Raw genomic sequence first — 26,609 nt, 5'->3', positions numbered from 1 at the left:
GGGCCACAGGAAACCTCTTTAGCTTACTCATTTATATACACCCTGACATTTCATATTTTGTAACAATGCATAGAAATATGCTAAAATGAGAACCTATTTTGCCTCTGGTTATCAGAACAATCGTCTTTCTATTTGGTTGTTTTATAATATATTTTTGAATTTTTATGTGCTCTGCAACACCCAAAATAGTATGAAATGAATATTTTCTATAATTAATCCTAGAATTAGAAAAGATAATTAACTTAAAAATATAAGCAGCATATGGTTTCTTTTAAAATAAAATAACAATAGTGATCTGTGGCATTTGTGCCAAGGGGAGGAAATGTTTGCTCAGGCAGCAGAACTCCGTGAGTTTACGCCCGCAGCCGGGGTTGTAAATGCTCCACATAAGTCTCAGGCTTGGCTTGTTCCGGCTCCCTCCCACCAGTGTGTAAGGAGGGCAGCTTTAGGTGAGGCAGGCAGAGATCAGAACAGCATCCCTTCCTAAACCCCACTCAGCGTATCCAGTTCAGTTCCTATAATTTAAATGATAATTAGAGTTTTTCACTAAAGAACCTCAAATTTTATTTTTCGCTCCTATCTACAAGCAGAGAGGTCCCGCATGAGTGGTTTCCCTGGGGGTGTTTCTGAACATGGGACTGAGGGGTTTGTACACACTAAGCAAGCACACCGTCTACCACCGAGCCACACCCAGCCTCCACATTGGTCAAATTTCAGCTGAGAGTACATAAGCTTCCTCTCGTGTGTCTGCTGGGGCAATGCACATTTTCCTTGAATAAATCTTCATTTTGTGTGACATTCACATCCATGGGTGTTGTGGTTACTTGCTGCATTTTGTCCCATAATGAGAAGAACCCGGCAATCCCTTTGTTGGGAAGATGCATATTTAAAGAGAATAGCTGTCACCAAACAATGTACACGCGAAAAGATGATTTATTTCTGAATCTCTGTAAAAATTCCCCAGGGGATTTCCTGTTAATCTCAACAAGATTAATGGAATCAGAAACCATATGCTAGTCTCCATGGTTACTCTTCCAAGTTCAGTTAACTCAGATCTTACCAGCCCAGGACTAAACGATTCGAACAATAACCCTTTAGCTGCCATTCAGCCAAAACAAAACAAAAGCACTTCAAACCTCCCTTCGACACGCGGTGGGGACATATTTTGTACTTCTGGGTCTTACCAAAATGTAAAAACGAGAAACAAGAAAAAGTGAGCCTCTACAAGCTGGGAAGGTGATGAGGAGAGGAAAGAGTCTTTCATGTTTTATAATATTTTGCACACAGGTGAACTCTGTAAAATAAAATAATTTACATACGAGGAACTGTAAATTGTACATCCGAAGGACAGCAGGATTCCTACAGTATTGATTCTTTGCTACTGTTCTGTGTGCCGCTGATTGCTTGTGAACTCGTTGTCTTCCTATAAAGAAGTGATGGTTCTTGCTACTCAAGCTGCTTCAGAAACCACAATAGGTGTCCCAGTGACTACAAGCAGTTGCTGCGTAGGGCCTGATTAAGACAGTAGTTGGAAAACTAAGGGGGCAGAGAGAGTGTAACTCTGCTACTCCTCGATCAGTACAGCTCAGGCAGATCTACTCTTACCCCTTGCTCAATCTGGGGAGCTCTTTTTCTCTCTCTCTCTGTCTCTCTGTCTGTCTGTCTGTCTCTCTCTCTCTCTCTCTCTCTCTCTCTCTCTCTCTCTCTCTCTCTCTCCATTACTCTTGCTCTGTTCAGCCTCCACAAGGATCAGGTTACCAGTGTAGGGAGAACACCCAGTCTGTAAGGAAACTCCCTCACTGCCAGTACTCATCGCAAGGGGAAGACAGCTCCTGTTATTGGTCTTTTTTTCCCCCCCATTCAATTTAACCACTGATTTATTCTTATTGATTTGATGATTTATTTAAACTTTTGGAGAACCCTTGAACCTCATTCCAACTCAGAACAATGAAATCAGAATTTTAGGCTGGCAAGATGGATCAAGGTTGATCTGAGAACTCACATGTGAAGGAGAGGACTGACTGACTCTTGCAAGTTGTCTTCCCACATCCACACTTGTACACACACACACACACACACACACACACACAGAGACAGAGAGAGAGACAGACAGAGAGAGAGAGACAGAGACAGAGAGAGACAGAGACAGAGAGAGACAGAGAGACAGAGACATAGACACAGAGAGACAGACAGAGAGAGACAGACAGAGAGAGAAACACGTGCATACACACACTTGAAAACGGAGTGATAAAATAGTTTAGAGCCTCCAGGGACTTTGCCAGACATATTAACAAACATCTCTCCAGATTTCTGCTTTTAAGTCCAGTTAACTCAGACATTGCCAGCACCGCATGAAACTACTAGAGCAATTGCTGTTTAGCTGTAATCATTTATACACCAAGGATAGAAGATTTGTGAAATGATTTTCTTCACTTAGGCTTTCCTGGTTGTTTTTAAATGATTAATTTACTCATTTCACATATAACACTACTGTGCACTTACAGGTGGCAGATGCAGATGTGCATAAAATAGAGAAACTCTGCAGTCGAGAGAGTCTGAGTAAGGAAACAGAAATACGGACATAATAGAACATTGTTGATGTGAGGGATAAATATGAAGGAGTGGTTTATGAAGCTGAGGAGCTAAGCCTTTTATATGTACATGTTCTTTAGGAACATTTCAAAGAAAAATTATAGTATTAAATTACCACCTTGTGATGCTGATATCACTTATTATTGTTTAAAGAAATGGTTTACATGGTAAAATTGGCATATTAGCCCAAGAAGCTAGATAAAAAGTGAAGTGGCCGTTGTTAAAAAAAATGTCATCCTTAGCTTTCATCGCCATGCTGAGCTCTCTGGTGATGACACAATAACCGAGAGATTACTGTTTTCACTTCTCATTTCTCCCTCCCTTGTAGGCAGATTATGTTTCTCTGTCCAGAAGACAGAAAAATTAAATAAGTGAGTTGCTTTGGCCAGTGGTGCTTATTCAAGTCATGCCACTGTGGACAGCAGACAAGAAGACAAGCTTGGGCTCCATCAGCACGCTGTTTAAAAAAATATTTTATTGTTTTATGTGTATGGATCCTTTGACTGTGTTTGGTGTGCAAGTCTGGTACTCATTGAGGCCAGAGGGGGTTGTAGGAGCCCCTGGAACTGGAGTTACAGACAGTTATGAGCCACCATGTGGGTGCTGGGGATCAAACCCAGGGCCTCTGAAAGCAGTCAGTGACCTAAAGTGATGAGCCATCTCTCTAGTCGCCAGCAGTATGTCCATCCTGGAAACAACCCACTCTCCTTATACAGTTCCAGGATGAGACGCATAAGCAGCCCACTGTGCTCAGACAAGTCTTCATCCAGTCTAGAAATGGCCGGTGTCACAGTCCGAATATGAAAATTTCCTCATTGCTTGGTGGCATGGCTGCCAACTGGTAGACTTTGGGGGAAGTGACTGGATCCTCTGAGCTCTGACTTAATCAATAGATTAATCCCTTGATGGATTGGTAATGTGATTTTGTCATTGAGGAGTGCCGACAAGTAAGAGGTAGGAGGGACTTCATTGGGGAAAACATGTCACTGGGGTGTGGCAGTGAGGTTATAATTTGTTTCAAAATTTTTCTGTGTACTGTCTGTCATTCACCCTCTTTAGTTCCTGGTCACCATGAGGTGAATGCTATCCTCTGGCATGCATGCGCTCCTGCCGTACTGGGCCCAAAGGTAATAGATCAGGAGAATCATGAACCAAGACCTATGAAACCATGAGAGAAAAGCAAAACTTTCTTCCCCTTAAGTTACACGTATCAGGCATTTTATCACAGCAATGGACATTCTGACAACTCTATCCAGTTTCACTCAACAACCTTCTGTGGCCTTGTGGGCCTTTCTTTACCTCTTGCCATTTCTCTTCCTTCCATCTCCAGGAGGAGCACATTGATATGTTTTTATTTACTCACACATGCTGCATTTTCAGCAACTGAAAACTATGGCCACTCTGGGAAGTTTCAGGTTTGCGATGCTTAAAATTAACGAAAGACCAAGAGCTCATTTAAGACAAAATGTGGGTTATAAGCACAGCATTAGATACAGGGTATTTTGTAGCAGATGTTCCTGCTACTCTGTCCATCTCCCCTAGGACTCATAGCTTTGGTGCCTGCTGGCTGACTTCCAGCTGCCTGTATCTGCTTCTCCTTACTTTACAGCTTTCTATAAAGCAACAGAAGGGCATTTTGCCCAGCAGGGAAGGCCAAAAATAACAAGGAAATAACACACCAAGGAGCAGGCCTCAGCCAGAGACTGATAGGAATTGCTGTCTAATACCCAAGCTCCCTTTCACCCCAGATTGCTACCATTCTTAGTCCCAAATTTGTAAACAGGAAAAGCTCCAGACACCCATTACAGGAGCCGGCTGGAAAATAGACCATCTGTCGGCCCCGCCCCTTTCACAGCTTGCTTCTCCAGCACTTTTAGGTGTTTCCAAATGTATCCATTTGGAAACTCTCTTAGAACTTCTTCTACCTAAGGGTCTGAGAAATCCTCCAAAGACATGCTAAGAGTGCTTCTGGAAAAGGGACCAAAGTTTCAAAGTGTTCTGGAGTTGGTAGTACTGGAAATAGGGTTTGGAGAGAAAGCGTTAGATGTGCCCTTGAGTGTTTTGTTGCGTGCTGTGATGGTTTGAATGAGATGTCCCCCATAGTGGAACAGTTGAATACTTGTTCTCCAGTTGGCTGTGCTATTTGGGGAGGTTTAGGAGGTGTTGTCTTGCTGGAGGAAGTGTGTCACTGGGGGTGGGCTTTGAGTTGTCAATAACCTCAGGCCATACCCAGTTTGCTGCCTTTCTGCATGCTTGCTTGTGGGACGGGTGAACTCTCAGCTGTCCCTGTCACCCTGCCTGCTGTCACTCTTCCCTATCTTGACAGTGATGGATGCTTATCTCTCTGGAACCACAGGCCTGGAAGAACCCTACCTTCAAAAAGTTGATTTGGTCGTTATCACAGCAACTAAGTAACGAGTAGTAACTATGACACCTTCTGAGGGGCTTTTGGGAAATGGTCAAATCAAAAAGACTCTGACAAAAGCAATGATTAATGGACTGGTGGGTTCATTCATCCTTTGATAGCAATATTAGGAGGTGGTGGACAGCCAGGAGGAGGAGCCTATTGTGCCTCCTTCCCTCTTTGTGTCTTTTTTGCCTCCAGTGTCTTTTTGTCCTGTCTACCATGATGTAAACCATTGCAGTCTTCTATGCTTCCCAGCATGGAACTCATGGGCCTAGCAGCAATGGTGTTCTTGAAACTGTGATGGGTGATAAATCCATCTTCCCTTAAACTGTTTTCTTAGGTCTGACTAATGCTACAGTTTCAAAGTAATGGCTGCTAACCGTTTTCCTTTTCCCAGGGATCCAGTTTAAGGTTATCATTGAATTTAGACTTTATTAGCTTTGTAAGAAACCTGTGTGCCACCACCTATCTTAAATGAATTTATCATCTGTCAGGCCCTCTCCCAGTCTTGCATCTAGTCTGATTACCTATATCCTCTTGGGTCTGATTCCCCTAATGAGGGCGCATAGAAGCCCTGGATATCACTCACCATAACTGTCACTTGAGTACATGACTGCACATCACAGTCACTGTAAGAGAGCCCAAAGACATCCACCTCTCACTCACTGCTATGTCTCTGCATTGAGCCAATTCTTTAGCACAGGAAAGGTACTCAGACAGCAAGGGCACATGATAGGACTGAGTATGGAGAAATGGCTAAGAAGTCTGGTATTTCAAATATAAGCGCAAAGCCAGCAGAAACAGGAAGGGAATCGCCATTCCCTGTGATAACAAGTGCCCACTGCATCCATTTTAGGATGCATGGTGAACATAGTTCTCTTATAGCCTTATTAAGCCCTGTGGGGCTCAGGGTAGCAGAAGCCTAGTGCTGACGCCTTTCAGACCTGCCGGCTTTCTGTTTGATTAGCTTTTCCTTCTAGTCTGAGAAGGGACACATTTCCTTTCTGGCTCAGCACTAATAGTCAGGGCTACCTCAGGGAGCACCTTTAAACTATGGGCTCATTGTGTGTGGGGACCCTGGTCCATCTCTTTCAGTTTAGAGACAAAGCTAAGACTGCAGATGTGAAGTAACTTGACTAAAGTGGTCCAGCTGCTCAGGGACTGATGGGGTTTATAACACAAGCCTCCCATGAAGTCTCTTTGAAGACTGCTTCCATGAGGGAGGGAAGAAATTCATATGCTAAATATCTGATTATCTTTGCATAACAACAGCAGCTGCATGTTTCCTGGAGACATCCCATATCCCAGGATCTCTGAACATATGAGAGTGTCCTTCAGTTAGGTATAGAAATGAGAAGAATTGAATGTGCCTGAATGGTTGGGTCTGACTTGTTTCTCTTGTTTCAGTTCCGCTGCTGAGAACTGATACCGCATGCCGTTCATTCCATCTGATAGTCTAAATTCTGTAGTCTAAATCTGTAGCCCTTGGCCCTCTTCCTCTTCTGTAGTCTAAATCTAGCCCTTGGCCTCTTCCTCATCCCTTCCTTACCTTTTTCATAATGCCGCCCTTATCCATTTGGATTTCATCAGTTTTTGTTTCTTTGTTTTTTGTTTTCCCCTATTGGAAGTAGAGTCTCAGGTCCTCAGGATGGTCTAGAACTCACTGTGTAGCAAAGAAGGACCTTGGCTTTCTGATCATCCTGCTTCTATTTTGCATTGTTTTTAATGCAGTGCTAGGAATCAAACCAAGCCCTTCCTGCATGCTATGCAAACCCTCAATCAACTTGAACACAACCCAGCCTTCTGACCTTATCTTGATCTCATAGAATGTTTTTAAAATAGTATGTATAGTATGAACATTGAACATTTCTGTCTTATGAGAGAACTAGAAATAACTCAGTGTAGCAAAGGTTATCCTTCTGTCCAACAAAGACCGGGATGGAAGGTGGTGCTAAGGCAGTATGACCAAGGAAGCTATTTGTCAGCAGGAGAAAGTCTGGCTGTTCTTTTGCACAGAACAAGGACAAAGTCCTGTTAGAAATACCCAGTTCAGAGGCATTCAATATTATGGTGTCCTGGGAAGGATTAATGGTCTTTGACAAGATGTACTTGCTTCAAAGGCTAAAGATCAAGGCTTGCTGAAGGGGAGCTCAGAGCTGAAGACCTAGAACCTGTCCTGTCCCCAGCTGGGTGCTAGAACATTCTCATCGTCTTCCATACTACTTATGGCTATACTCAATACACATTATATCTGACCCTGGACACTGAGGCTTAGCTTTCATTAGTGTAACAACTCCTGTTATTGGAGTTTTAAGTAAATATAAAATGATACAATTCCTTGAAGCAGCAACAAATAACCATGGTGTTCTTTGTCCTTTCGTCCCCTTCTGTGATCTCCCTCTTCTGTACAGTTGGAGCCCCCTTCCTGTTATTTTCTACTTGACATCACCTGTATCCTTCTAGTCCCCTCCCAAAGCCATCCCAGCCCCTGAGCATATGTACCCTTTGAAGTCTCTTGGTTTAGGTGGTCAATCTTGGCTGTTTACTCACATCTGAGGATTCGGAGCTACGAATCAGAGATGACAGATGAAGTCTTTCTCTTTCTGGCTCTAACTTCCCTTACTCAATATGAACTTTCCTAGGTCTTTCCATTTACCTACAAATTTTATTTTTATTTTCAGCTGTATATATATACACACACACACACACACACACATTTTCATTATCCATTAATCTGTTGAAGGATGTTTAGCATGCCTGTCTAGTTGGACTTAAGACCTGTTCAAGAGGAGGGAAATCACGATTGGTTCTGGAAACCTAGCCAGCTTCCCAGCACTCATGAGGTCATGGACTTCAGGAAAGAATTGACTACCACCACTTTGCTAAACCAACACAATTCCTTACAACTCTAAATCTTATTCTTCTACCCACAAACAACTGTAGCTACCAACCCTCATCAAAGAATCTTCCCTTTGCAGCAAATGGAGGCCATGAGAGAAAACCACAACTGGACACAATGCAGATGTCAGTGGATGGTGGAGAGCCTATCTCCAACAGATACAGCTACACCACAGCTTCCTTGCCAGACACAGGGAACACTGTGGAGAAGGGGGCAAAAAGACTGGAAGAGTCAGACCACTGGGAAGTCTGCTGTGAAACAGACTCCCCTCGGAATGGCTGCATAAACAAGACCAGAACAATGCCAATTTCAATGGGCATATTAACATGCAAGGAAAAAAATGTTGCATAGTCCTCATCATGGCCAAAGAATTACAGGAAACTATTGACTCCTGAGAGAAGAGCAGTTACTATCGCCAGGGGAGAAGAAACCTTATTGGTTACCCAATGCAGAGTGACCAGCCTTGAAATCATATACAAACACCAAAACAGACTCAGCAGTTCTTATATGTATTTGTGCATATGTGTGTGTGTGTGTGTAAAACAAATATAATCAAAGAAAATGAGGCTATCAACTTGTGAGTCAAGCAAGGGAGGAGTTTGTGGGGGCAAGTGGGAGGGGTTAAAGGAAAGGAAGGGAGTGGTAGAATTCTATTTCAATTAAAAACACTAGAAAATAAAATAAAAAACAATCACCCCCCCCCCCTTCCAAAAGAAGAACCAAATCAAAACAAACAACAACAACAAAATAAATGGCCTGTTTCTGAACAGAGAGTTAAGAAGAGATAAAAATCGTAAGAAAACCTTTCTTTTTTTGTTTAAAGGAGAGTAGGTGCACTTCACTCCTGGTTTCCAAGGTTTGGGGCATCATCACTTGGCCCTGCAGCTTTTGGGATTGGGTGGGGTCACCCAACAAAGGGAAGTTGCTAACCATACAGAGTCCAGGAAGCAAAAAGGAAGGGAAAAGGATAAATCCAACAGGGCAAAGGTCTCCAGCGTCATGCTCCCAGAGACCTAATTTTTTTCCTGGATTCTGGTACTTGTTTATGTGATTAGAGGAACCAGGACCATCTCTCCAAGCCATCTGCGTTCTCCGCTAGCAAAGGTGAGTAAAATCCTTCCATCTTCTTACAAGATCATTTCCAAGAGTTTTGAATCACTGAGCGTTACATAAATGGGAGACATTAGTATTAATTATCCATGAATTGCCCACATGACATTGGCATAATATTGCAAACTCCTTCTCTAGGCAATTTTCATTATGATTTGGTATTTTTAATCTCCAACCATAAAGGTCACAACAGCAGAAAAAAAAAAACTATCTGCTTCTATTTCAAATAAAAAAAATATGTTGCCAGACTTTGACTAAGAAGCCAGGGACACAGTCATGAAGGTTGATCTCTTCTCAGAGAGCTTGATGTCTGTTTCCTTATGTAGGTTTCTCAAATATACTAAAACCATCAAGTACTTATGAAGGTAGCACTTTGCAGAAGCCCTGAGTGTCCACAGAGTATGCTGTTGCTTTTCAAAAACTAGTAGGCATTAGAATCACCTGGATGCTCTGACTCAGAAAGCGTGCGGTGATGCCAGGGTGCTGGCTGATGATGCTGACCAGAAGGCCACACTTTGGTGGACACTGTAGTAGGGTTAGAGGTCTAAGCAGCACTCTGTAGTCACACTGTTCTATGTTCCCTGTAGCGATAATGTCTGGCTTGGGGAGTTGATGAAGTGGAGCAAGTAAGTAGGGCATCCTTTTAACCTGAGATGGTCTTCCCAGGATCTAGAGGCTTGTGGGCACTCAAGTAGAACGGAGGTCTCCATAGTGAAGAGATAACGGAAGCAACAGGGTTGAAACTGGCTAGGGGTATTGTGCCAGGTGGTGACAGTGGGAATCTACGAAAGGAGGATGGCTCTGGAGATTTCTTCTTGAAGCCACCATTACTTTCACAACATTAGCCAATACTGTCTTGGGATAGGTGAGATGGAAGGGATGGACATGAGAGTCAGTCTATCTACCAGCTCTGAGTACTGAGAATGGGAGGAAGACTGAGAAAGACAGTTATGTATGCAGGGAGGCAAGGAAAGATTAACTCAGGTGCAACTGATGGGGAGGGTCACTGTCCCTTCTCTGGCTCTTGGCAGAGAGCTCTTGGCAAATGAGCTCAGAAGGAGCCACAACTATCTTCCCGCTTTCAGTAGGCTGCTTGCCTTTATAATTCCTCTGAATTCTAGTCCTTTGGATTGTATAATCCCCCACCCCCTTCAGTAACCTTTAAAATGACAGTGGTTTTCAAATGAACTAGAGCAAAGACGTTTTGTCATTGTAGAGAACTCTGGCCTCAGGAAAGAAGAAAATGTAAAAAGGCCAAGGCCAGCAGATGCTATTTGCCCTTGGCTGTATGGAGTAATTGCTATTCAACACTTCAGATTTTCCCTCAAATGATGCAACCTGTAATGGATCCATCATCAGGCTCCGCACACCCAAACCGGCACTTTCGCTAACACACTTTATAACCCAGCGGAGAAGTCCATCACCGAACTTCAGCTAAAGTCTTGACTTGCCTGTATCTTGTGATCAGGGTGGTGTTCATGCTGTGTTTGTTTCGAGGCAAATAGGGTCATGTCAGACCATGTTGACAAAGAAAACTCCAGAAGCTCAGCATTAAAGTAAGTGAATAGGCAAGCTACATAATGCATTAAAACAATCCATGATGAAGAAAGGAGGTAACGCGGGCACTTGCTAACATCCATATTTTTTCATTATTTATTGGATATGTGTGTGTGTGTGTGTATGTGTGTCTCACATTTACCATGCTGTATATATAGAGGTCAGAGAATAACTTGTGAAGTTAGTGTTCTCCTACCGTATGGGTCAGAGGAACTGAACTAGGTTGTTAGCATTGATAGCCGGTGCCCTTGCATGGGAGTCACCTTCACTGCCCTAATTAATAATTAATATCCATTTCTGATGTACAGGTGCTCTCTGCTCATTGCTTCAGGAGAATCTGCCCAACATTAGCTTCATAACTTTAGCTGAGTGGATTACGCTAAGTGGTAATTTACTAATTTCCACCACCTCAGCTTTTTGGCTGCCCCAGCTTGTGCCCTCCACTGACTCCTCAAAAGCCATGACTCCCCGAAAGCCAAGGCTGCTTTATTTCTCCAGGTGAGGTGGAACTTCCACACACCACAAACAACACGAGATGAAAGAACAATTCTAAATAATGATGCAGTGGGCTCTCATAAGGTTTATCAACCCGGGCAAGATAAACTTTAACCTAAATAGTAGTGATGCATGTCTTAGGCAGCTCAGATTGTAACAAGACAGGTAGCTTTAGATAGGTTAGCTCAGACAACGAAAACTCCTCTTGATCCTCTTGAAGTTGGAGGAGTATAAGAGCAAAGGGCCTACAGATTCAGAAGCGAGAGGAGGAGAGTGATCTTTACAGGACACCAGCCCCACACATTACGACGGGGGCCCTGACTATACAGCCTCATCCAAACCTAGATACCCCCCAAACGCCCTGACCCCACATACCTCTCAAATGAGGATTAGAATTGCAACATACAAAGTCTGCTCTAACTCGGACCTATATTACTATTCAAGCTCAAGGTAGTTCTAAAGAGTCTGGAACATCGAGATTGTTTTTCTCCAGCCAACAACTAGCTTTACAATATGTAGACTTTCAGCATCACATTCTCTCCCTCTCTCTCCTTCTCTCTTAATTTTGTGCTTCTGTTAGACATGTTTAGTGGTTATTTATTTAGCCAAAAGAAAAGAGCTTTCAAAAATGCTGCGGCAGTCTTTCTGGAATAAGATCTCTGATTTGAGCGAGAGCTGAGGAGAGTGGACATCACCGGCGAACTAAAGCCAGGCCAGCTCCTGGAAGGCTTCTGCATTGGGTCCAGTGTGTGTTCTTACTTTATACTCTAAAGCCAGAAGGTGGAGCAAGCAAGGGAGACTGGTCCAGTTAGTAGGCATAATGGCCTGTTCTTTCTGCAATGTCTCCAGGTCATTCTGTCCTAGGTAAAGATGAAGCCCTGCTTGGCAATCAGCAGCCCAGGCAGTGAAGTGTAGTATCCCTTAAATGGATCAACCAATCACTACCTAATAGTTGGTCATTTCTACCCCATTCTACTTCAAGACTAGGAATCAGAGGTTGGCCTCTGAGAGGCTTCAGAAACCAATTCTTCAGTGATAGCTTGAAGGGTATCAAGGGTGTTGAGTCTTTAAGGGAAAAGCTACAGCTCTCCTGCGTTGGGTTTGTCTTGATATCTGAATTGAAACAATTTTTGTCCAGGAGTAAATATTTGAACTCACACTAACACTTCGCTCCCCCACCCACCCAGTGTCTAATAGACTCTCTTCTGTTCACATTATGCCCAGTGTCCCAGATCCACTGGACACCAAGAATTCCCTTGGTATGCCTCATGCTTGGATAGTGCTTGGTTTTTGTTGTACTATGCCCATATTAGACATTCTTTAGCTGGAGAGCTAGTAACTTATCTTTTCCTGTTACAGCTACTATAGAGAAGATTAGATTTAGTCATGTATACTCCGCAAATAGAATTTTTCTTGAGTTTCATCGTTGAGAATAAGGGAACTGCTGATGGTCCAGACATTAGGGGAAATCACAGTAATTATGGCTAAGTATGTTTAAACAATAATAATAATAATAATAGTCCAAATATAAGCATATCAGACTGAACAGTGAAGACTGAGCAATTACCACACAGTAGAAACTAATTCAGTGAGCACAGAACTCTTCATGACGGGTTGAGTCTGAATCAGATGCCAACAGGAGAAGCAGTCCTTCAAAGTAATTCTATTATTCAGGAGATGTGGTAGGGCATGCTTGTAATCCCAGCACTTGAGAGCTGGAGGGAGAAGGGTCAGAAGTTCAAGATCAACCTGAGCTACATGAGACCACGTCTCAAGAAAAAAAAAGCCCCAAAGTAAGTATATTATTTATCACATTGTACATTAGTTAATCATGTTATAAGTCCAAGAAATTGGAAATTTCAAAGGAGTCTTAGGCCTCTTAATCTAGCTGCCTGTCAGCATAAGATATGCCCTGTGGGTCTACTTACCAGAATAATCTGAAAGAATGAGGAAAAGGGATACTTCAATGATTTTATTGAAAATTGTTAGTTTTATTTCTTGAGACAAAGATCTGATTTTCTCATCTTTAATTTCACCCCTGAGCCCTTGGCTTTCTCCTGGGGAGTTACAAGAACAGTTATTAATTTTGCAGCTTTCCTCTGTGTATTGTGTCAAGTGCTCAAGAAATTTGCTATTTCCCAACTTACTTCTTTTGCCCAAAGCCAGCTAAGACAATTTCAATTATCTTGGCAAATGCTAGAGTTTAGAATTTTGAATAAATAAATTAAAGGCATTTGCTCTTCTATATTCATTACTGTTTATTTCTTAGCGATGGTATTTTTTTTTTTATTTTGGTCCAAGTTTTCTTTTTCCCCTTTGAATTCACTGAAAAATACCCATCATGCTGAGCATTGGGTCATCTGACCTTCCATGGTCATATGCTGAATTTGTAATTCTCAATGGTCTCCTGTGTGGAGGTGGGACCTTTAAGAGGTAATTAAAGTTAGACAAGGTTATGCTGTGGTTATCACCGCGGCAGAGCTGATACCTGCTGTGGTTTGAGTCTGAAATGGGCTGCATAGGCATGTGATTTGATGCCTTTGCAGTTAGACTATGAAACCTCCAGCACTGGAAGAAACTATGCAAAGAACTGATGGAGAAAAGCAAGCATTAGTCTTATCCAGCTGGGATGTTTAGGAACCGCACCAATGGCCATCACAGAAAGATATCTTGAAATGTGCAATAGTGTAACTTATATCCATGGCTATGAAGAGCTGCCTAAATGGACTTAAGGTCCACTCAATAGTGGCAAATGCATGCCTGGTACAGAATACCTATTACATTACCCAGGGCTGGTGAGGCCATGGACCCAAGAGGAGGACCAATTACAGCTACTTCACTAAACCAGTATATTTTCTAACTTAATTCTAAATACTTATTCTTGTACCCAGAGATAGTGTACCTTTCCTCTCACCAAAGAGGCTCTGTGTTTTGTAATAGATGGAGACCATAACAGAAAGTCAAAGCTAGTCAGAGAACTGGCTGCAGGGGGGCAATTAAGGCACAGCTACAGCAGCTCCTCCATATGTAAGGCTCAGGTAATATCATAAAGGAGGAGGGGTAGAAAGATGATAACAGCCAGAGAAGCAGGAAGGGACATCTGTCAGTAGAGTGTCTTCTATATATGACAGGGAAGCTTCATCCAGGAAATACAGTTGCCTAAATAAGACCTAGAAAAAAAACGGTACTATCAGTTGACAGCAATGTAGACAGGAGGATTCTCACAAGGCCTTACACTCACAAGAAGAAGTATAGGCAATTAATAGTTGTTGAGAGATGGGGAATGGATTTTCTCCAGGAACACTTTCTCTGATATATTAACTTATTCCAAGAGGTCAGCCCTAAACACGTATAAGCAACACTAAATGATCTTAGCATATGGTGTGTGTGTGTGTGTGTCACAATCCTTCTTCTCAAATGTTTCCTGTTCATGTCTATCATCTTAGTTAGGTTCTCATTGCTTTGAACAGACACCATGGCCACTGCAACTCTATAAAGGACAACATTTAATTGCATCTTGCTTATAGGTTCAGAGATTCAGTCCATTATCATTATGGCAGGCATGGCAGCTTCTAGTCAGGCATGGTGCTGCAGGAGCTGAGAGTTCTACTTCTTGTTCCAAAGGGAGCTAGGAGAAGACTGGCTTCCAGGAAGCTAGGAGGAAGGTCTTGAAGCCCACCCCCACAGTGACACACTTTCTCCAACAAGGCCACACCTACTCCTAGAAGTCCACACCTCCTAATATGCCACTCCCTGGCCCAAGCATATTCAAACCACCACACCTGTTATTACTACTGGCACACGAAGCAGTTCGGTTCTGATCCCTGAGTCCATTGTGATGGCGCTCCTGGTGTACTTCATCTTCTCTTTGGAGAGCACAAGGAATCAACAGTTTCCACTTAATGCATCAGTAGTTCTGCACCAGTGTGACTTTTGTCATCAAGGTTACATTTGGTATTGTCTGGATGATAGGGGCAATGAAAGGTTCCTGGCATGCAGTGGACACAGGTCATAAATACTGCTAGGATTTTATGATATAAACTGTCAGCAGAGCCATAGTTGAGAAACTCAGTTCCAATAGACTGGAGAACATACCCCATTTCCTTCCTTCCTTTCTTCCTTTCTTCCTTTCTTCCTTTCTTCCTTTCTTCCTTTCTTCCTTTCTTCCTTCCTTCCTTCCTTCCTTCCTTCCTTCCTTCCTTCCTTCCTTCCTTCCTAGCTTCCTTCCTTCCCTCCTCCCTACCGCCTTCCCCTCTGTCTTTTCTCCCTCCTTTCCCTTTCTCCTCCTCCTTTTCTTCTTCCCTTCTTATCTTTTAATTTTGTTGAGACTGAGTCTCGCTTTGTTGCCCCTAGTGAGAACTCCTGGGTTCTAGTGAGCCTATGGCTTCTGTGTATCTGGGATTTGTGCAGGCACATGTCAACATGCCTGGCTGGGATTTCTTTCCCTAAGTGGTCAGGTATCTAAACCAGGGAAACTGTGTTTTACTATAGAGTAGCAGTGTGGAGTGGAGGGGTTTGACTTTTTCATATAAAATCGAGATAGCTACTTATAGTTTTCTGAAGGAACACAAAGCAGTAGCAACACCTGAGCATTACTCTGTGACTTTGTAGGCCATGGGAAAATATCCTATGCTTAAACTCTCATCTAGATGACCTTGAAAAAAATCACAAGATGGAGTGCTTGCTGCTTTTCCAGAAGACCTGAGTTCAGTTCATCAGGGAGTTTGCAAATAACCTACAGCTCCAATTGGCCTTAACCATGTGCTAAGGTTATTATATATCATATATCATATATCAATCATATAGCATTACATATCACATATCATATATCATATATACATGTGCTAACATGGATATCTATACACATATAATATATATTCTAATGTATATATAATTATATATATTATAATTAGAACTAATTACATATGTATATACACACATATATACATCTAATGTATATCTATTATATATATGTTATATATCTATATATATTATATCATATATACCAATATCTATTATATATCTATGTATATATATTATATATCTAATGTATATATAGTTATATATTATAGCTAGAACTATAGGCACATGCCAACATGCCTGACATATATACTAGTACACACACACACACACACACACACACACACATATATATTACTAACATATATGTTAGTAAAGTGACTTTTTAAAACTGTCATGGGTAATTAACTTCCAGGGTAGATGATTTTGAGATACTGACATTTTCATAATAATTGCAACCATGGCAGGGTGGTGGCCACCTATATTTCTTGAGGGATTCAGGTATTCAGCTAAGTGGGATGGGCAAACACTTCCTAATTTTGTACTGTGGTGGTTATATTTATTATCCCATGTCACATATCCAAGATAGTCAGGTTTTCTCTCAGCCTCTCTACCCCATTCACACTCTAAAATGAATTGGTTTTATTTTCAGTTACTTTTCACTATTGTGATAAAACAGCTTGGCAAAAGCAACTTTAGGGAGAAAGGGTTTATTTTGGCTTACGGCTCTAGGAGGGGATACAGTGGATGGGTGGAGAAAGCATGGATAAAGGGCACAAGGCTATCCCAAGGCTTTCACTCATGTAATCTTTCCAACAAGGCACCACTTCCTACAAGTTCCAGAACCTTCCAACCCATGACTCCAGCTGGGCATGAAGTATTCAAACACCTGAGCTATAGATTTTTTTCTTGCTCTTTCTTGTTAGAATGACTTCAGCAGATAGTATTTATTGAGCATTTACTGTGAGAGGTGAGTTCCTGTAAATCTTACCTGCTTCGTCTCACCTAAGTCTAAACAGCCCTACAGTATGTTACATCCTAATGTTACCACTGTTTCCAAGGGGGATCACTTGGTTGGGTTTTACGATGTTTAATATTATATTACAACGTGGCTTTAAACTCTAAAGAACACTATTGTATTGCTATGAAAGCATTTTCTATGAGGATTCTTTGAGTGATGGAGTTGATTATTTTTAAGTTAGAGAGAGGACCTTAGACTTCTTGTCTTTTTTTGAGTGTTCAGGACCTGCACAATTAATCACTTGTTAAATGACTGACTGAGGGCAATCTGGTAAAAGTATATCATTCTATACCTGAGACAATTAAATACATTAAAACCTCGACAAGTTCAAAATACACTTTGTACTCTCCTACTTTGCCGTTTTACTATTATAACTTCTAGTATGCACACATAACATGGACCATTCAATATATTTCAGTGTGTATTGCAATGTAAAAGAAAAAGAGACAAATAAAAACAGTATCTCCAGGCATGTATTATGCCATCATTTTTGTTGTTTGTTTGTTTTCTTTGAGACAGGGTTTCTCTGTAGCCCTGGCTGTCCTGGACTTGCTCTGTAGACCAGGCTGATCTTGAGCTCACAGATACCTCTGCCTCTGCCTCCTGAGTGCCACCATGGGCCAGCTTTAGGCATTTATTGCAACTACAGCAATAACATAGATTTTTTTTTTACATCATCTTCTGGTAGCCCAACCATAGCCAACACATATTCTTTGTACTTCCTTTAAGAAGGGATGCCAGTGTGATTTTTTTGTGTCTAGATATTGCCCTGAAGCAAAAAGCAGCTGACATTTATTGGCATATGGAAATATATGTACACATATACAAGACAGTGTATAGTGATGTTTTTCCCTTGTGATGTTTGTAAAAATCACAGCATTTACAAAAACAAGACAAACCTCCCCCCCCACCAAACAAACAAACAACAAACAAACCAAAGCACTTTTCCCCTAAAACTACCATTATTGCAGATAACGTGCTAAAGATGTGTCACCCCAGTGCTAAAAGACAGAAGCTCTAGGTGTAAAGGAGCCACTATGGCACTGTGTTTTGGTGTAGGTAGCTTACTGGTACCCCTGCCCTGTCTGGAAGACCACCTGTGGAGAAAGAATCTGAGGAGTACAGAAGCCCTGGGGAGGCTGCCAGCTCAGAGGCCTGCAGCGGGCAAGAGCAGTAAGGAAACACAAGAAATGAAACCTCCCAGTTCTAAAACAGAGTTCCTGACAGTTGATGAAAAAAAGACAATGACGAAGACTGGTCAGTGCGTTTTCTCACTTGCCCTAGAAATGAAGGGGAAAGTGATTGCCTTAGACATGTCCAATCATTTCTGCTCAAGCAATCTGACATACTACTATATTAGCTCCAGAGAAAGGCCAATCAGCTTAAAACCTGGATACTTTATAATAACCTCATATTTTTCAGAACAGGCTACATGCTTTCAAAGCCTGCTGTGTGAGGGAGACTTACCTGCCTGTCACTAGCTCTCTTGCCAGCAAATCACTCAAGACCTTTGAGAAGATATGATACAAAGTCCTGTATAATTTATAGAAGCAGGGTGGTCATATAAAATGGACTAACAGATGATCAAAATCTGCTTCTATTTTTTTGTGACTATAGAGCTGGTTTCCTAAGAAAATCATGTCTGGCCGTGAAGGGCATATGCTGATGAGGTAAGATTTTGCACACCTCAGTAGACATCCAGCTGACTCCAGCATATTTGGAGCCATTTCCCACGTTTGACAGCCTTAGACACGAATATGAAAACAGTGCTCTCAACCTCATCAGAGAAAAGCCATAACCTAAAGACATCCCGATGTAGCCAATCAGTTTCATTTCACTAACAATTTTTCCCAGAAACAGAACTTCCTTGCTTAATGCTTTGGGGACAAGATGCCCATTTGAGAATAATGCCAGTAAGACTCCGTAAGAACCACAAATCAGTCAGAAAATTAGGATCTCTCTCTTCTGAATCCATCCCTTATTCCTGTTCGTCCTACCCCTTCATTAGATGTGGCCAACACCATGTCCACGCCTCCTTACAACTACATGTGACAATAGGATTTGTGTTTGGCTAATGGGTGATTAGAAAATAGAAGGCCCATCTCTGGTGTTGCCTGCCTACAAAGAAAAGTGCATGTTCTCATCTGCCCCCTGTGCCCCATTTGTAGAAGAAATATGGCTGCGGCCATGACTAGGCTTAGGGAATGCTGATGACTTTAGTGCCTTTGTGAAGACTTTGGCAGCAAGTTGGAAGTGATGTGTCCCTAAAGATACTGTGGAACGTCTCCTAGCTTGGTCTATTCATGCTATGAATCTGACAGACAATGGCGTCTTCTGTGTTTTACCTTTGTATTTGGGGCAGCTTTGCTATAGCTTATTAGCCTTTATAGTTTCTGATTCAAGATTCCCCGACTAAGCTAGTCTTTATGCCTTCAGTCAGTGCGTTTATACTGAATTTTCCTTTCCTGGATTATTCGCTTCTGTGCACATTTATAGGACACCTAAGAAGTCTAGACAATACATTTTTAGGTCTATTTTTCAGCAGCAGATGAAACCAAGCAATTAATAACTCAGCTCTAAGTTGAGCTGTGATTTCTGCAGTGGATCAGTCTGACTGACTGTCTTCACGCCCATGTCAGCAGCCAGGTCCCCCAGCGACTCCCCCCCCCCACATTTACCGTGAGTAGTTTCTATATGAATCCTTGTATGTGGGGAGAGTGAGCCTATAATCACTGCAGTTATCAAATGCATTTTCTCACAAATATATCAATAAAGAAAGCAGACAGAGGGGCCACGTTCCTCCACTGGAATAGATGCATGCTAGTAATGTTAGTAAGAAATGCAAGTTCCATTTATCAATGGGTTTATGGGGTTTCTTTCTGTGGGTGAACATCAGATTGACTTTGTATAACTGTGTGTTTTTCCTTTCAAATACAGAATCTTTCCATGGCTTAGATTTAAAATGTTCTGAATTTATGTTACATGTTCTTAGTTTTATGGTTCTGATGATTTACAGGGAGACATTCTGTAATCCTTCATTCAAGAGAACAATGTGCCAGTGGTAAATCATTCACACATCTCCTCTTTTCACCAAAGGGCACATGTTGCCTTCACTGTATCCATAACCTTGATTCTCAGGTGTCTAAGTCAGGTTCTGGTGCCAATTCATATTCCCCAGTGGCACCACAGGACTGATTGCTTCATGTACCCATCAACTTGTTCCCTGATGCTACCGTGTTTTGATACATGCATGCCAATACCACGTGTCATTGTAACTCCTCATCTCATTGTTCATGATTCTATGAGAGCACGCTCACAGAAAGCAACCCTTGGTGGGATTTTCCTTCCTAGCATTTCAGTTTCCATCTGTTTCAATCATGAACTCATGTTTTTCCTCGTTAGTACCCGGAAGGGGAAAAAGATCCCAACTCCAGAGGATTGAGAGCCCCAGGAAGAGACAAACACTCAAACTCCTTATGAAGGTGCTGTATTCCCCAGGTTGTCAGGGGCTTTTGTGTTTGCATTGATAGCTTGTTTACTGTAAAGCCTCAGAAATGTACTTAATGCAAATGAGGGGGTGTGCATATATAGTAACATATATTATGAAAAATGGTAGACATCTGGGTGGAGAGAAAGGGACTCCAAACTGATGGGTAAAATCTCATAGTCTCTAAGAATGGCTGACACCATTGTACGCCAGCAAGATTTTGCTGAAAGGACCCTGATATAGCTGTCTCTTGTGAGGCTATGCCAGTGCCTGGAAAACACAGAAGTGGATGCTCACAGTCAGCTATTAGATGGAACACAGGGCCCCCAATGGAGGAGCTAGAGAAAGTACCCAAGGAGCTAAAGGGGTCTGCAACCCTATAGGTGGAACAACAATATGAACTAACCAGTACTGCCGTAGCTTGTGTCTCTAGCTGCATATGTTGCAGAAGATGGCCTAGTCAGCCATCATTGGGAAGAGATGCCCCTTGGTCTTGCAAACTTTATGGATTGGGTGGGAAGGGGAGTGAGGGGGGTGAGGGTATGGGGAACTTTTGGGATAGCATTTGAAGTGTAAATGAAGAAAATACCTAATTAAAAAAAAAGAATGGCTGAGGAATTCCTGAAGTCTCTGCAGTTGAATTCATAAACTTCATAAGGTGAAGTTTATGAAGTTCACTCAGAGTTAGGAAAACTGACACACATAGATCCAATGTCCCCAGTCTTTCCTTCCTCTTTTCTTCAAGCCTGCTAAAAACACTCCATTTAAGAAAAAAAAAGTGGACAGTCCTCCCACACATGATTTTTCTCTCTCCTTCACCCTCCAGAGCAACTAACAGGCAGCAGTCATGCCCTATGCACTCTGGTCCACTCTTCTATTATACTTACAGAGACAAAAACGCAGCAGGGATTTGCTTAAACATTAAAAGGATACCCATTTTCAGGGATGGAGAAAATAAACCTTGCCCAGTGAGAGGAAAGCTACAGAATTAATAGCTTTAAAACTCTGATTATATTCTATTCTGTGAAGAACACAGTCGCTAATGAAACAGCCAAGCAACTGTGAGCTTTCCCCTTCTTCAGCACTGGCCCCACCAAAATATAGCTGACTTCTGGCAGCACATTCCAGAGTTCACAGACTGCATACAGAGTACACAGAGGGAACCATGCAAAATGGGAGAAACGGGCTCCCATGCTTCCTTTTTTGTTTGGCTATACCGACTGAAGGCATTTAAATGAGAAAATTATTCAAGTGCCATAAGGGTATGCTATTATACTGCCACATGAGCTATAAAGGGAGTTGAACATTGCAGACATCATTCGCAGGGAGTTCAGGCAGCCTTATGTGTAGCCAGAGACACGAAGCAGGCATTATCTAAGACAAATGCTTTCAAATCCAATGAAGGACATTTATCATATGAATAATCACCTCATATATAGTCTACAGAATACTCCACTGTTTCATAAATAGCTTGTTCCTTTGAAGAAAGGGACCCATTCAAGAAGATACATCCTTCCCCCCCCCATTCATTTTACACTCACATGACATAAGAATAAATAATATTATAATAACACTGTATGAATCTGACCCTTATTGAAGTTCTCTTCAAAGTTACCTTCTTGTACTGGGGATGCAGCTCAATAATAGAGCACTTGTCTAGAACATACAGGGCCCTGCCAGACACAGACACAGACACACAATCAGAGAGATCTTGTATATACTGCAGTATTTTTTTTTCTAGATATGACAAAAACTCAGGATTTGTTTAGACTCAGTAATCATCAAGAATTTACTTTGGTCCTTCATCAGTGACACTGAATGAGTTCAAGACACTTTCTGAAACAGTTCTAGGAAAAGTAAGTTGTGGGGCTGGAGGAGATCAGAAGACCTACAAATCACCTTTGGGTCCTCAGCTCCAACCTAGAGATTCTTGCAGTTTCAGTCATGAGGAACTGAGGGGGAACAAAAGGCATTCTAAAACAGCAGCAGCAGCAGCAGCAGCAGCAGCAGCAGCAGCAACAGCAACAACAACAACAACAACATATTTCATATTCACTATGTCTGCAGAATGCTCTAGGAAAAAAGCGTGCAGTACAGGTCACTGAGATCAGAAAGGCCTGGGTTTGACTGCTTCAGATGGGTGGCCTTGAGCTTGGGTTACATTTCTGAGAAAGTGGGATTGGCAGGAAAACACCCTTTTCTCCCACACCTTTATTTTTAAGGGCAGCTCTAAGGACATGCACAGAAATTGCGTACACCCAGTCTTCCCGCCCTTTGCCAGCGACTCACATTTTGGCACGGCTACTTGATCTCTTTTCTCATGCCATGGTGGCTGCCAAACTCCTTCAATGTAAGCCCTAGACCTAGTAACATTTTAATACTTTGCAGACATTTCTGCAGGCACAACTATAGATGATTCTATTAAATCAACTGATAAATATAATAGCTCTACTAAAAATACTGAGATGTAGTCTTCATTCAGACTGCCCCAGCTGCCCAGTAATGCCTTCTAACCAGTGGAGGTCCATTTTCTTTCATCTCCACTCTATGCTAATTTAGGGTACTCAACATAACTTTTTTGGTCTTGATGATACTAGCAGTTTTTGATAGTTTCTGTTAGTTGTGGCTAGTTGTAAATGTCCCTAGATCTAAACTGTCTGTCTCCTAGTGTCTACATTTAGATTAAGCATTTCACATTTCATATAATACATAGTGTGAGTCTGTCTTAGAGCTGGCCATGTTAACTATGCTCAAATGCTCGACGATGCAATGCCAGCTACATCTTTCTAGTAGTACAGAGACACCGGTTTTGTTTCCTCATTAGTGACTGACATGTAACATGAAGCTCTGATAACTGTGTGAACATTCTGTCACAGCAACAGAAGGAGAGTAGGACAACTGTCAAGCACGTGGGCCTCTGGGACCAAGTTTCATATGGAAATTACAGCAGCACAACACTAGCCAAGTGTCTCACAGCTTCCTATCTTCTTGTAAGGCCTGTGCTTCCATCTCAAGATTCAGAGCTTGAACCTCCTTTGTTAGTTCCCGCAGATCCAACTTAGATCCGCTGACTATTCTCTACTCCTATGGAATGAGAGAGATGCTAAGCCTTTCTCAGCATCTTAAGTTGACTGAAGGTCATTACCTAAACAAACAGACTTGGAGAAGAGCAGTAATATAAAAGACAGGGCAGACATAGCCCATGAAGCTACTTGCTCATTCTTTAGTTTCTCTTTTGTGGCCTTCTTGGAAGCCCAGTATCATCAGGGCTACATTCTTCCCTTGAAAGTAGGTTACTAAATAAAATCTTTTGGGAAGAACATAGATTCCCTTGAGAATGTAGAGAATGGTTAAGTACCATAGAGATTTGAGTAAGACTTAAGTAACCATGACTAGCCTGAAATTTGAGGCGACTACAATCAATGTTTACAGGACTTGGTGAGTAGCCACTGTTAGGATTGTTAGCTAAACAGAAATAATTTCTCTGAACTCTACATACATAGTTTTATTTGAAAACATGAAGAAGAGAGAGGGGGTGGGAAGTCAGCGATGAGGGCACAAACAATTCCGTTGAGTGCCACCTGAACTCTTTCATCTTCTCTATACATCCCTACCTATCTCCGTCTTGCTGTGTGTCAGGGAGACTGGATTCTGAACAGGATAATCTGCATTTCCCTCTCCTATGAGTCTGGCAGCGAGAAGCTTCGGGAGGAGCTCAGATTTCAGAAGCAGAGGTATGACCCTCTTGTTTGTCAGATGGTAGAGGGTTACTCTACAATGAAGCTCCTATGGGCTGTTCTTCCCATATTTCTTCCCATAGCTGGACATAGAAGAAACTGTTTCTTTTGCATTCAGCTTGAGGGAAGTCCTAATTTCCAACCGTGACAGCTTGCTGGTCCCCCCACCTTCCACTGTCTTATCTTTGCCAACACTCTTGTCACCAATCTCTACAAAAAGTCTCTTTCTCTGCATAGACTGCAGGACCTTCTGATCCTGCCAGGACCCTGCAACATCCTTACACCTCCCCCTTCTGTCATGTTCTGTATAAGTATATTAATGTGTTCTTACCCTACTACTCTGGGTGGTGGTTTAAACTATCGCAACATATGTGGGTGAACTGAATCAGGGAACTGGTGAGACTCCTCAGTATCCTGTAGCTTCCCAGTGAGAGAGCTTGCCAGCATTCCCTTAGTGTGCCACACAGCGCTCACGTGTCTAGAATTCATCAGCCCTTTACAGGTAATTCAAGGAGTTTTAATCTCATAAGCAAGGACTTGCCTAAAGGTATTTGTGCTGCTTGGAGCCAAGCCACACGCAAGCACTCTAAGTTTTAGTTCCCTCTTAGGCTTTGAGGTTGTTATTTGTTTTCGTTTTTGAGACAGTCTCATGTAGTCTCATGTAGTCTCTTGGCCTAGAGCTCCCTAGATAGAACCTGGGGAAAGACACTGAATTTCTAATCCTCCATCTTGTACCTGTGCAGTGCTGCAGTCACAGGTGTGCTGCCACCACACCTGGCTTTTATGGTCATTGTGGGGAACAAACAGGAGGCTTCCTGCTTGAAAGGCAACCACTGTACCAACAGAGCCATCTCCTCAGCCCACAATTAGACATTAGTATTTCTTCTAAATTTACCTCTTAGACACAGAAAAGACATTTTGTGGGAGAAACCCATGATATCAGTGAAGCTGACTGGAAAAGATACAGATCTGAGAAGAGATGTTTTATTTATTTATTCCTTTCCCTTCCGGAGTTAATGACTTGCAGTCTCCTAAGAAGGCTATAAAAGGGTAGTGAGATACCTGGTAGATGGAAGTGTTGTGCCATCATGGACAGCCACAGTCTGGCCCCTGGTCTTACTGTGGTCTGTTTCTCATCTCCAAAGCATTCAATTATGTCCCTCTTCTCCCTTTCTGATACCTTTATGTCTTACACCTGTTCCCTCACCCCCATATAACTTCCTACAGTTACTGTTATCATTCCTGTTGATCTTTCATTTTGTGTTAATGTCATTGTAGTTTCTGGTTATAGTTCTATCCTTCAACAAAAATCACCATACACTGTGGATGAAGGAATAATAGAAAGAGCCATACTTTTCTTCTTTTTTTTCCAAGGAGTTTTTTTTTTAATAACTCATACTGTTTTTCATTTGTCTGTGCCTCCTCTTCATCTTCTTTCTTTTCCTCTTCCTTCTGGTGTCTCTATGGTGTGTGTCTGTGTCTTAGCTACTGTTCTGTTAAGAGATACCACAATTGTGGGTCCTGGGCTGGGGCATACAGCATGTGAGATGAAGGCAACTTTGGAGCAGGATTTGGAGGACACAGAGAGGAACCCACCCATTGTTGGTGTCCTATGCACAGCTTCACAAGGACTTAATCTGGGCTGCCATGGTACCCTGTCCGATGAGCATGCTGGAGTGATATCTGTTCTAGCCCAGCAGGCATCCAAGCTAACCTCTGACCCCACCCACATCCCTGTGGTATGTTTAGAATCTGATAATGGGAACATTATGATCCAGAAACACCATGGCATCACAGTGGCTGTGCACAAAATGGCATCTTTATATCTGATACCAGATCTCCAGTGGCCTATCGCCAGGATTCAGTCATGCCTGTCTCAGTTCACTTGTAAAACTATTAAAGTTCCAGAAAGCAGGCCACTCACTTAGTGTCCAGTGTGGACTTCCTTATTTATATGAGAACCAGTTACCAAGACGTCAGTTAGAGAGAAGCATGGTGGTCTTGTTTGGGCTTTTGTCACTATGCTCATTGGTGATAGTCACTGTAGTTCAGGATCACAGTCCATTGTGGCCTAGAACTATGTAGCCCAGGCTGACTTCAAATTTATGGTCTTCCTGCTTCAAACTCCTACATCCTGGGATTATAGTGTTTGTCACTAAAGTCTAGGTCACTTTGAATATAGAACTTTATTGTGGTCAATAAACCTGTTCTGAGGTGGAAAAACAAAGATACCACAATCAGGCACCTTTTATTTTATTTTATTTAGAAAAAAAGAAAAACAATTGAAGGACTAGAGAGACAGCTAGCTCAACAGTTAAGACCCCTGACTGCTCTTCCAGAGGTCCTGAGTTAAATTCCCAGCAACCACATGCTGGTTCATGACCTTCCATAAAGGGATCTGATGCCCTCTTCTGGTGTGTCTGATGACAGCTACTGTGCATTCATATACATTAAATAAATAAATAAATCTTTTTAGAAAAGCATTTGATAGGAGGCTTGCTTAT

The 26,609-nt window shown here is 42.1% G+C and overlaps 1 protein-coding gene and 1 pseudogene across 2 annotated transcripts in view; one reads left to right on the top strand and one right to left on the bottom strand.

The window, feature by feature from the left end:
- The window catches only part of Rab3c (RAB3C, member RAS oncogene family), a 213,065-nt gene that overhangs the window by 25,399 nt on the left and 161,057 nt on the right, over nucleotides 1-26,609 (bottom strand). The window lies entirely within an intron of this gene.
- LOC147000860 (ragulator complex protein LAMTOR5 pseudogene) lies at nucleotides 25,653-26,033 on the top strand (annotated as a pseudogene).

This window comes from Mus caroli, unplaced genomic scaffold (assembly GCF_978045245.1).
Source record: "Mus caroli unplaced genomic scaffold, Mus_caroli_1 scaffold_15, whole genome shotgun sequence".
Taxonomy (NCBI): Eukaryota; Metazoa; Chordata; class Mammalia; order Rodentia; family Muridae; genus Mus; species Mus caroli.
This window is presented reverse-complemented; position numbering and strand designations above follow the sequence as displayed.